Here is a 13,225-nt window from a genome sequence, read left to right on the forward strand (position 1 = left end):
GCCAGCCAGAGTCGTGTAGGTGGCGAACAGTAGCCATTTTGTGGTACATGTGCACTTTTAAATTGGTGTCCAAATTCTACCGCTTTTCCCATATCACCCTCCTAGCAAGGGGGAATCGTGCCCCCATGCCCATGGCTGGACTGGGGGTATGATTCCTTCATGTTTGACACCAAACACGATATGGTTCTGTGTAGCCATTCCTAAGTTACAGCGATGACGCAATAACTTATAATGCGGTTAAGAGTATATGGTATGGCTACACTACAAACAACCCAGTAACGATTTTACGAAGGTTGCAGAGAGGTCCTACTCACGTAGGGGTCCCCCCTCACACATACCTCAGCACCCAGCCCTGTAGGATTATCAGGGCCTGCCATAGGGGTGACCTATGAGAGTATATGTGTTGTATGGTATGGGACATAGGGTACCTACGTCCCTGTAAGGGGTGCTAGCACCACCTTACCCAGGCTACAGTAGTGGCCTGGTGGTGTCAGTTTGGGTGGCTGTCCCAGGGTGGCACAATAAGTGCTGCAGCCCTGGTAGGCCTACTGGGGGACCCATGCCCTGGGTACCTAGGGTACCATCTACAAGGGACTGGTAGGGCCTGCCCAGCATCCAATTATGTTTGTACCTAGAGTACTCACAACAGTTTTAGGGAGAAAGCAGATAGGCTGGGGTCCTGGATAGCAGGATCCCAGCCAGACTAGTCAAAAACCACTTAAATACCAGGCAAAAAGTTGGGGGCAACCATTAGTCAGATTCCACTCTCCTACACCGGTGCCCCAAACTAATGGGGCGGATGATGAAAACCCTGACAAAACTACACAAAAATGTCAAAAGAACAAGTGACCGGGAAATCATCCAGGAAAAAAGTATATAGGGGGATATTCCTGAGCCAGTTTTAGACTCTATGTTCTGCAATAATATTTCTTTTTTTGATCCCTACAATGTTATGTTTGTATTGTCTTCCCCCTCCGTTTTGCTACGCGTTGGTGAGCAGGGGGGTGTTGTTTTGCGAGCCCTATGATGAAGCATGCCACAAATTGTGGGTGAGGGCAGCTTTAAAATATAAAGCACGTGCCACCAAGTACAACAGCGCGTGTCTGAATACTCCTACTTCTGTTTTGTGTGTGTGAAAGGAAGATGTGTACCTGGCCATCTACAAGTGGTGCCTAGGTGCAGACCGAAACACAAGCTGCTGTACCATGTGCTGTTTCCCAGCAACACAAATGTTTCTGTGGATAATGAGCGATATCATCCCCGCTTGGCTGAGTTGGTCCTTGTGGTGCTCAACCCGTAGATGAGTCATAAAAGGAGGAGAGGAAACAATGAATCAGCCACGGGAGCAAGGCGTGCGGAAGGGAATAACTTCAGACCTGCAGAACAGGAGGTGATCCAACATAGACACGGAGGAGGCACGTTCAGGATGCCCTTTGAGGAAGAACTCTAGACAGGAAGACAGCAGAGAGGCACCATGGCCACCGCTCCTTGAGGACATGAAGTTGTCACCCAGAATGTGTGGCTCTGCAAGAGATTGCAGCTGATGGTCCAGGTGACAGAACAGTCATGAACCGACAACTCAGAGCCAGACGATGGTGCTTGGAAGCATGATGCGCCTCTAGAGAGGGATGACCCACTGACACCAATGTCTCTGAGGCTTCTACAAATTAGCCAATGATCGAGCCACCCTGAGCTCAACTAAGCAGGCCAAGGTCGGCGAGATCCAGGCCAATACCGTCTGCAGCCTAACGCTCGACCCTCACCGAGGCTGCAAGATTCCGCCTGGTGATCTGGACACTGGACTGACATTTAATGATGAGGTCTTATTAGAATATGTTTCACGACCCACAAGGAGGAGGAATGTAGTGTCCCACCTGGCATATACACAACACAGCCCCGGCATCAATGGACACGCCGCCTCAGGAGTGCACAAGCGCACTGGTTGGAAGCATGACAGTGTGCATCAGAGGACTCGTTTAACCACTGTGTCCTGCTAACTACACTCTCTGCGTCTCGCCTCTTGACCTCTCTTTATTCTCTGAAAATCTTGGCCTTCCGGTAATTCCTTTCTTGGCCTCCTTAGCCCTTCCCTACAATTTTCTCCCATCCCAGCCCTCCATTTCTACAGCATACCCTTCCTCCTCCATCTCTGTCCTCAATAGTTCCACCTTTTGATTTTTCTTCCCAGACCCTCACTTTCCTCATCAGCTACTTTCTTCTGTTCTCTTTTCTCAGCAGTTCCTCAGTAGCGGCCGGCTTGCTGGACGAGCAGCAGAGCGGGCAGGGAGGAAGGGGGTATAAAGCCATAGGTGGGGGAAAAAAATAAAAAATAAACGTACCTGCAGCTCTCCCCGTTGCGCTCTTCTGCTACTCGTCACTGCAGGAAGGGAAGGCACAGGCTCCCAGAATGCCCTGCAGCCAATCCTGAAGCAGCTCACACGCATGAGAACAGCTTCAGGGTTGCACTCCAGGAAAGACTTATCCTTTTTACCCTTGTTTGCACTGTAACATAGATCTTTGGATAGATGTTTACATATTTTTCTGTTCCTCTTTTTAGGTCTCGCCTGACCCAGCGCATGCGCTGGTCTGGCGAGACATTTTGTGAGGGCTCCAAAAAGTGCTACCATGCTAGCCTAGACCTACAGTGCATGCGCGCGCGCATCGCGCTCTACCGCGATTACTTTCACTTTCGCGGCCGCTTTGATGTTCTCCGTGAGGCTTCAATAGATTGCAGCAGTTAAAACAAGCATTGGCATAGCCAATAGGTCTCGCTTTTGGGACCTTATAAGTGTTTAGTTATGCAACTGCTGCATGGTTAAACACTTGTAAGGTCCCAAAGGCGAGACCTATTGGCTATGCCAATGCTTGTTTACTTCTTGTTTTTCATCATTTACAATAACAAAATTGCACCAGTATTATGTTATTACCGCTCAGTGTAGCACTCACTGGTCTGGAGTTAAAAAAAATTACTACTGCAATATGATGTCTGGGTTATGTCACTTGTTTAAATGTTCAGTGTTTATAGTAACATATTTTTTCTAATGTAATGTATTCTTCTATCAACAGCCTTGAAGAAGCAAATTGTTTTCCTGAAACACGTGTTGGCGTGGCTGTATTTCTTTGTTTCTTTTAAAGAAGATTATGTATCAAGTTGATGATTGAAAACAACGAAGAGAAATCAATTGAATGTTTTGAAAACAGAATGAATAACAAGAATAAAAAATAGTTTAATGGCCCATTTTTTGTTGTAATCGTATCTTTCTCAGTGCATGATCTAATGTACCTATTCCCTGAAAGGAAAATGGGGAACTGAGAAGTAGCGCTGAGCAACTTTTCTCTATTTTTCCTTTGCTTTCATATTATATATAAAAAACAACAAATCCCAGCATGCCTCATAATGGGCGAAATGGGCTGTCTATATATAAGTGCAATCAAAGTAGGACTCACTCAACCAGGCCCAAGACTTCACAGTCAAACATGCTGGTGTTAGTGGTGAAATAAAATCACTTTGTTAAATGAACTCCTGGAGTGCGGCATAATTCCTCCTGATGGAAAAAATGACGACAGTTTGATTCCCCCGACATGCCAGCCCAGCTGAGAGCTCATTGTGACAAGGAATCGCTTTGGTGGACTATATATATAGAGAGAGAGTTAAGGTTAGTAAATTGATTATAGTTACCTCCATGATTTTTACATATATATACTTGATAAACGCTTATCGTTGAAACGTGTTGCTCCCTTTTGCACATTAAATCCTAGTGCAAAACTACTTGGTGTGCCCTCTTCTTCATTTCATATTTTAATGAACTTGGACATATATATATATATATATATATATATATATATATATATATATATATATATATATATATATATATATATATATATATATATATATATATATATATATATGCATATATATGCATATGCATATATATGCATATATGCATATATATATATATTCACTTAAAAAACCATAGGTTTCACACATGTTATAGTTAGCTGGGCCTTTCACTCGTGAAAAACCAATGAAATTCCCCCGTTATAGTTAGTGCCGGCAACTATAACTCACGCGACCGCAATCCTCTGCTGATGTTTTTTAAATGCTAATTCCTAACTATAACGTGTGTGAAACCTATGGTTTTTTCAGTGAATTTGTACGTTTTTTTAAATGCTAAGTTATGTATTTATTTATTTATTTTTAAGGTTTTTCACCGTGCGCGTACCGTGCGCGTAAGTACACGGAATTTTTCCGTTTTCTACCGTGCGCGTACGCTACGCACACTCCGCGATTTTTGATAAAAAATGTAAAATACATTTTTGCGCCTTGGGGGTCCTTCTTGGACCCCCTGACCTAGGCTAGGGAGTCAGGAACTGTCCAGCCTGCCCCCTTTACACGTTATCCACCTTTGTTTTTCAGCCCCTGAGACTGCGAGAGACAAAATGGTGGCCGACACTTCCTGGTTTCGACCGATTCGAATGTTTACTAAGATCTAACAACCAATCAGAATCGCGCTCGCGCACGGCGGCGTGCGCGTACGGTAAGCTTACAGTGCACGCTCGGAGCCCGCCTATAGATATATATATTGATTTAAATGCTATTTTCTCAGGAAATACTGAACAGATTTACACGAGACCTTCAAAAGGCACATCCCTGACCTGAGGGCTACCTCTCTGCCAAATTTCAAGTAATTCTGTTCAGCCGTTCGGGCTGTAGCTCGGACTAAAGGTCCTATGGAAAAATGCATGGGGAAAACGCGTTTTGGGACCCCCCCTTTCTCTCAGCCCCCGCTTGACGAATCCCCCCGAGACTTTCAGGGAAGGAGCGGAGCGGAGCGCCGCACCTATTTTGAGAATTTCGCGAGGATTCGTCAACCGGCGCCAAAGTTATTCAAAATAGAATGTTGCGGATTTCCTATGGAAACACGGTCCTAACTATAACTATCTATATATATATCTAAGATTAGTAAATTGATTTTTACCTATATATAGTTACATTCTTTATATTATGGTTGTCGATATTGTGGTTATTTTGCTTCAATAGTTTCAAAGCATGATGTGTTTGTGGTCGACATTCTGACTTACAATCTTTTTCCCCCATCTCTTTCCTCAGCCGTGCCTTCTTACCCTCTCTCTTTCCTCACTAGTCCCTGCTCTGCACACCTCTTTCCTAAATTGCTCCTGCTCTCCATAGCTCTTTCCTGAGCAGTCTGGCCACTCTACCTTTTCCTCAGCACTTCCTGTCACTCCTCCTCTATCATCTCTGCAGTCCCTTCCTCCTCTCTTTCCTCAGCCATCACATACTTCCTTCTGTTTCCTCTGCAGTTCCTGCCCTCCATGCCTCTTTCCTCTGCAGATCCTGATCTCCATGCCTCTTTCCTCAGCAAATTTCCACAACAATGGGCAACCCAATATACCCTTGACGGGTTGGGCAAGTAGTATTAGCAGGTAAAAGCGCCTACAAGGGATTTTATATATGTAGCATTTGAATTAGTTAGTATGACTTAGTCTTAACAGGAAGTCCTGATTCGCCTGTCACAAAATGTTTGTATCACGAAAGCACTTAGCAATTATTTCCACATTTATTAATCTTATACAGACATAGAATATCATAGAGACATGGGTGTATATATTCAAAGGAGTTTATAATGTTGCAAAATAGATTTCTTTATGGAGGGTACATAATCATTACATTACACAATGAAACCGGAAGTTTTAACTATATACAAATCAATGTTCTTCCTAGTTACAATTGTGAACACCTTTTCTGAAGTGATTATACAATGAAAAGAAAGAGGTGTGATTGTCGACGTTTCGGTCTAATTTAGGCTTTTGTCCACTAGACCATCTTCAGGACTGTTAATAAAAATGGTTGAACCCTACAACAACATGGAAAGAATGACAATTACCATGTACTCTTTGAACAAGCATTGTGAAATAACACCCATGTGAGGAAAAGAAAAAGAAAATAGTGTCTTATTTAAAAAAAAGGGAGAAAAACCTTAGTCAAAAGGGTTCTTCATTATCACAAATCGTGTCCAACAAGAAGCGACACGAGAGACATTGACTTGAAGAGACAAATTGTCACTTACTTCAATATATATGCAGATAGACTGTTTAGTCCAAACGAATTAGACGAGTATCGACCATATGTGTCATATATGATGCTGAAAGCGAAAAGTAGATATTAATTCCTGTAAATATTTCTCATTTCTCTATCTTAAAGTTGCACAGTTTCAGAGTTTGCAGAGTTTCCTCAGCAGTCCCTGCTCTCCATGCCTCTTTCCTCAGCAGTCCCTGCTCTCCATGCCTCTTTTCTTGGCAGTTCCTGCTCTCCATGTCTCCTTCCTCAGCAGTTCCTGCTCTCTAGGTCTCTTTCCTCAGCAGTCCCTGCTCTCCATGCCACTTTCCTCAGCATTCCTGCCCTCCATACCTCTTTCCTCAGCAGTTCCTGCTCTCCATGTCTCTTTCCTGCATAGTCCCAGCTCTCCATGCCTCTTTTCTCTGCAGTTCCTGCCTCCATACCTCTTTCCTCAGCAGGTCCTGCTCTCCATGCCTCTTTCCTCAGCAGTTCCTGCCCTCCCCTCTCTTTCCTCAGCAGTTCCTGCTCTCCATGCCTCTTTCCTCTGCAGTCCCCGCTCTCCACAGCTCCTTCCTTAGCAGTTCTTGCTCACTATGCCTCTTCCCTCTGCAATTCCTGTCCTCCATGGCTCTTTCCTAAGTTTTTCTTGTCTCAATGCCTCTTTCCTCAGCAGTTCCTGTCCTCCATGGCTCTTTTTTCAGTTGTTCCTGCCCTCCAATGCTCTTTCCTCATCCCTCCCTGCTCTCCATGCCTCTTTCCTCAGCAGTTCCTGCCCTCCAGGGCTATATTTTCAGTTGTTCCTACCCTCCAAGGCTTTTTTCTCAGCCATCCCTGCTCTTCATGGCTCCCTCCTCAGCAGTTATTGATCTTTATGCCTCTTTCCTCAGCAGTTCCTGCCCACCATGGCTCTTTCCTCAATTGGTCCTGCCCTCCATGGCTCTTTCCTCAACAGTTCCTGCTCTCCATGCCTCTTTTCTCAGCAGTCCCTGCTCTCCATGACTCATTCTTCAGCAGTTCCTGCTCTCCATGACTCTTTCCTCAACACTTCCTGCTTATAATGGAGTGGGGCACTAGGCCCCCATGCATTTGTAATGAAGACACAGACACTAGATTGTGGTTCGTGGAACTGCCCCAGGGCATGTGTGCCCAGCCCCTTTTATTATCAGGGTCACATGTCCATTGACAACTGAGTTGGATGGGTGTGGGGTGGAGTGTAAGCCAGCCCTCGGGGGTGGCTGGTACAAGGAAAGACTAGAACAGTGACCAGCAGGTCACTAAATCCCTCCCAAACGTTTTTAAAACTGGGGAGAGAAAACAACACATAAAAACCTTCCACTGAGTTTATTCAGCTGCTTTCAGAACAGGACGGTGGTACAACTGCAGCTAGGACCACAAGTTCTATTTGGCACAGTTCAGTGGTGCACGGCGGGTCCAGTCCTCCCTGGACTCAAGGCTTGGAAGTTAACACCCAAAGTCTCTGTATATACAGTTCTCTCTGACAGTGCAGGTGGAGTGATCGTAAATGTTGCAGATGTTACGTTTTCACAAAATATGTCCTGGATCCACGAACATCAAGCCTCCGACGACGGATGACATCCTGGTTGTTGTTGTTTAATCATCGCCAAGGCAACAGTGCTTCCAGCTGCTGAGTCACAGAATAGTTACAGACATCCTTCTCTCACCAGGAGGCCCCTCTCCCGGGTTTACCCCTCTCACAGGATGTCCCGGAGGCCCTCTTCATCAGCCTTCCACTAGATAGGGTGTACTTCGCCCTGTCACTCCAACGCCACCCTCTAGGTTCGTTGAGGAAGCACTATGAGTCCCACCTTTCGGTCCCTCACTCCACCTGGAGAGTAGTTGTTTCCGGAATGGATTCCTCCTGTCATCCAGACTCTGGTGCACCAGCATTGATAGGATGGCCTTTGAAAGAGCCAGCTTACTACACAAGATCCTCGTCTTCCAGGGACCTGTGGGGGAGCTGTCACAGATTCATATCTCGTGTGGGGACCCCGCTCTCACCGGTAATCCCTGAGGTCCTTGCCCCTGGATCGCCACGGTCTGGTGTGGTGGGATCCTCTTCTAGACCTCACACCCGAGGGCACTCAGGACATCCGAGCAGAACCACAATCCAGTCTCCCATGCGACCCCAAAGTTGGATGTTACCAATGGTCCAGCTTGCTCACATCTGTAGGCACCAGGTTTTCTTGGTGTAACCGAAGTCTTCTAGACAGCCAGCTTCTCATGGTGCCACCAATTTTATCGAGGTACTGTTCTCCACTCCAGATGTTCTTGCACTCAGTCGTCATCTTTATTTTCTGGTGTTCAGATGTCTAATCACACACTCCTCTCTTCTTTCTTTTGTTTCTCTTCTTTCTCTTCTCTTCTTTCTTTGGACTCCTTCAGCTTTAGCCTCCATCAAACACGATTTCCTTCTCATTGCTCTTTCACTTCGCAACGCGGTCTGGTCCCATCTTGTCTTACTCGTCTTCTCTGACCACGCCTCTCCATGTGACGTGCAGTTCACACAGGTCTCCCCAGCCATGTCCTACCCCTAGGACAATGCTTTTTCCTCATCCAGTGACCAGACCTCGCATCGTGACCTTCTTCCTTTTATGGTCTTCGTCCTTCGACTTCAGGTCAATCTTCTCTGACCTCTCACAGGTCACCTTCTCAGACCTCTCGCAGGTCGTCTTCTCTGACCTCTCGCAGGTCATATTCTCTGACCTCTCGCAGGTCATCTTCTCGGACATCTCGCAGGTCACCTTCTCTTCTCTTGAGGACGCACTGCTCGTGCGTCAAGGCTACGCCGTCATGGCACTCTTCAGCCTCTACTCAGGTAGGCTTTGTATGGTCTGTCACCCCCCGAGACAACCTGGACCCTCTTCCTCGCAGGGCTCTCACCATCGGGCTCCAGCCCGGACAATCATCTTCTCTGGTCTGGTATTCGGCTCACTTCAGACTGTATGCCCTCCGTCCGTCACTTGAGGGTACTCCTACTTCTGGCATCTTGCGTACTCAAGACCTCCACTTGCGGTGGTGTCCTTTCACCACTGGGTGCTCATACAGTGCACCTTCTTCAGTCCTTTGGGACTTTCTGCCTGGGGTTGTTGCTCTGTACCACACCTTCCATCAGGGGTGAGGTAACCATCGTTGTCCTTACTGCTGCGATGACCACCCATACACTATCTTTACTCAGCAGTTCCTGCCCTCCATGGCTCTTTCATCAGCAGTTCGTGCCCCCCATGCCTCTTTTCTCAGCAGCTCCTGCTCCCCATGGCTCTTTCCTCAGCAGTTCCTGCCCTCCATTCCTCTTTTCTCAGCAGTTCCTGCTCTCCATGGCTCTTTCCTCAGCAGTTCCTCCTCAGCATATTGTCTCCTTCCTGTCACTTAATTTCTCAGCGGTTTCGGCCCATGCCCTCTTTTTCCTCAGCAGTTTCTGTCCTCATCTCCTCTTTCTTCTGCAGCACCTCCCCGCCGCCCTGGATGCACCTCCAGGTAAAAATTAAAGGAATCACCAACCACCCACACAGCGCCCTCCTCCCTGCTGAGTCACTGCTAGCTTAGCATGACACGGCCCTAGGAAAGTCAACACATCATTAACTGAGAAATCTTGGGCGGGCCAGAAAATAATCATTCCGCTGCCCTATAAATAGAATTCTTTTATTCTTACCTGCACCTGACGCTGCCAAACTTAGATCTCATCCAGCAACATTCCATCAAAATTCCGAGAATAGTAGCTTGGCTGGTTCAGTGGCTGCGGCTGGTCCCGGTGCAACCTGCTACTCGCGTGCTCGAGGTCACCTCAAAAGTATGGGAACTGTAATGTTGCTAGCAAAGGGGGCGGGGTTAGTGAGCGTGGGAATGCGGTCAAAGGCGTGGCTAAAAAAAACAAAGTATTCTGTATATTTTCGGTCTTTTATGTAAAGGTAACTACATATAAAACAACGCACAGTTTAAATAAAAAGTACATGCAAGTAAGTTTGGGAGATACACTACTGTACATTATGAAACCTCTACTAGCTAATGCACTGCACCTGAGAGGCAAGGAACTGAATCCTGGTTGGTGCAGTGAAGAATAGTGGTTTGTGCTTGTTTAGTGCTACAAGGTCCCAGTGTGTGACAGGAAGTACTGTGAACATGGAAGTCATTATTTTAAACTTGCATTACATATAGTATAAGATAGGCCGCTGCACAGAAAGGTTTAAGATAAAAAAAGGGCTTTCAAAAATATAGATTTTAGTAATACCAAGACTCTACCTAGTGCAAATGTTTTTAGAGCTGTCTTTTATAAGCACACAAATCACAGTTTAGCTGGGAACTCCCTTACAATTCCTGGCAAAAAGAACAAGTCTGTGTCATCCGAAAGCTTTAAGTGATTCCATCAATTAAAGCCTACACCGGTTTCCAAGCTCCATTTACATTTGCAGATTGACCAGTTGTGCACGTTTACATTTCTTGCAGGGAAGCAGGCACCCTGGCAGGAAGGCTTGTTTAGCTGTCTGCCCTTCCTTCACTTTCATAGCACAGGAGACTCCCTGCCTTATACTGCTTCTGAAACATTTCAGCTCTGGGAATTATCCGACTGGGACAGTTATCTTTTCACAAAAAGTAGGGGAACAGTTTTTCTAAAATTAAAAAAGGGGCACGTCGTGCCCCTCAGATTCCCTCCACTTCGACCACTGACTGTGACACAGCTGGCAGGTAGAGCTCTGCCCTGGCTGACTATAGAGCTGTCAGGCTTCACAGAATACAAAGTGAGAACCCAGCATGGATCACCTCAGAGATTGACCTGGGAAAGTTGAGAGCACAGCGCCACCTTCAGCCAATCCTGACTTTTTAGACTCGAGCACTGAGCATGCTAAGCTGTTAATGTAATACTTATATTGTTAAGAAAAACGACACGTCTCAGAATGCTAAGTGATATTGACTAAAAACTACACATGGGCGGAGCTCACGGAGTTGCACTACATGGAATACCGCAGAGGTGCATAAAAACTCCATGGAATTCCGCAGAGGTCCAGGGAATACCGCAGAGGTGCATAAAAACTCCATGGAATTCCGCATTAAACCCTCCATGGAATTCCGCGGAGGTGCATACAAACTCCGTGGAATTCCGCAGAGGTGCATACAAACTCCATGGAATTCCGTTCCGCCCTAGGATTGATTGATGCGCTTTATGTGAGCACCTGTCACATGGCACAACTTAGGAAGGTAAGGCAACATTCTGGTTAGGCACGAAGAGATTAAGAAAGATTTGCCCAGAGTCGTAGAACGCTAACCTGACCCCAACACTTGGACCTCGGCCCCCATTCCCAAAGTCTGCAGCTCGGGCCGTAACCCGGCATCCACTCATGCACTTCAAGGCGCTGCTAGAAAGCCTGGTCACTGATCAACTTATCATTTACAGGAGTTTAACATTAAGATCTGCACAGATGAAGTTGCTTTCAAATGTACATAGTTGGAAATAGGAAGTAGGAGAGAGGGCTCAGAGCCTCACTTTCTTTTCCAGTCAAACTAGGGGGGGAGTGCACAAACGACTCCCCAGTGGGGTTCCTTTACTGCCAAACAAGGTATTGTTGCATACAGAAATGACGCACGGCACAGAGAAACTTTGGGGCAGATTTACAAGCCCCTTGCGCCACTTTTGCATCACTTTTCCCATGTTAAAAGTGAGGGGCTTGTAAATCTGCCCCTTTGACTGTATTTTTCCTGGGAGCCGCACTCGCTGACCGTCTCTGTGACTCTCGCCCTTTCCCTTTGCCTCTGAGGTTGGCGGAACTTGCACCAGGGATAGCTGAACTCTTCTTTCTCCTTCGCATGAAAACTGAGGCACGTGATACACACGCCCGGGGTTCACTACTTTCAACCAATAGAGATGCAGAAAAATAGGTTCCAGGACCAGGGAGAGCACCCTGTAAGACTGGAGGGGAAGGCCAGGTTGGCAGGTGACATTTTCGGCAGCTACAGTTATTTATTTATTTTGGGGGGGGTAAGTTGACGTATATATGCTTGTAAGTGTCTTACAATTGATGACACATTTGCCACTTAACCTAAGCATGCTGGTAATAGAGTCTACGCTCCTAAAAATCTGGGCAAGGTCCCAATACAGGGGCATATTCATGGGCAGGACAGTAGCCGGGCCTCTGCATCAGAACCAGTCTGGTGGGCGAGGTGGCAATTGTGGACTGTGGTAGCTCTGTTTTCAATCACAGCCCCCCCCAAGACCAAATTGGGTTCACTTGGTCAAGCACTGTTTGAACGTATTCCGCAGAGCAGACTGCTCATAATCAGGCTAAGGGCTACTAGTAAAAATGTACGATAAGTAGGGTTGGTTGAGCGGAACTCGTGGAGTTTCACTCCCAGAATTCCGTGGAGTTACATAAAAACTCTGCGAGATTCCACAGAGTTCCGCCAACGGGCAGAAAATATCCAGGTCACCTGCTGGCACTGCGATTTACATTCAGTAGAGCAAGCGTCTCTTGAAACCAGCGAGAACGGCGCCGTGCATTGTGCAAGCGCATGCGGCCATTCGATTCGATTCTACTCGAGCTGCAGCAAATCTACTCAACAGCAGGCCTCTCCACCTGGCTCCTCAGGACCACACAGAACACTGCAACCAGACTCATCCTGGACCTCCCCAAACATACCCACATCGCCCCCCACCTGGGAGACCTCCACTGGCTCCCCATCCAGAAGAGATGACAGTTCAAGATCCTCACACACGCCTACAAAGCCCCCCATGACCTAGAGCCTGCCTACATCAACCACCGACTGAACTTCCACCAACCCGCCAGACACCTGCACTCTTCACTTGCCCACGCACACACCCCCTGCATCTGTCCCAGCCGCAGCGGTGGCCGCTCCTTCTCTTACATCGCTGCCAAGACCTGGAACGACCTTCCCCTCCAGCCCTCTTCAGCCCCCCCCAGCCCCCCCACTGGCAGACTTCAGACAGAGGCTCAAGACATGGCTCTCCGACAGAGACATTCCCTCGGCGGGGGGACTCTGATTTATTCTCGGAGTGGATTGTCATCACACTGTGTTAAAGCTTGTAGAAGCCGGCAGGTGATGTGTTAACAGAATCTCACAGATCACAGTGGTAGGCTAGGGTTGGGGTTACTGACTGTGACAACCGCTGGGGGC

The 13,225-nt window shown here is 47.0% G+C and overlaps 1 protein-coding gene and 1 long non-coding RNA gene across 2 annotated transcripts in view; both read right to left on the reverse strand.

Moving 5' to 3' along the window:
* Window positions 1-13,225, reverse strand: part of TMEM95 (transmembrane protein 95) — a 552,801-nt gene that overhangs the window by 477,077 nt on the left and 62,499 nt on the right. The window lies entirely within an intron of this gene.
* On the reverse strand, window positions 5,773-9,890 carry LOC146782975 (uncharacterized). Its single transcript, XR_014972066.1, has 3 exons — window positions 9,753-9,890; window positions 6,093-6,167; window positions 5,773-5,879 (listed from the first exon to the last, which is right to left on the reverse strand). It is a non-coding gene; the product is annotated as an uncharacterized LOC146782975 (long non-coding RNA).

This window comes from Triturus cristatus, chromosome 12, assembly GCF_964204655.1.
Source record: "Triturus cristatus chromosome 12, aTriCri1.1, whole genome shotgun sequence".
Lineage (NCBI taxonomy): Eukaryota > Metazoa > Chordata > Amphibia > Caudata > Salamandridae > Triturus > Triturus cristatus.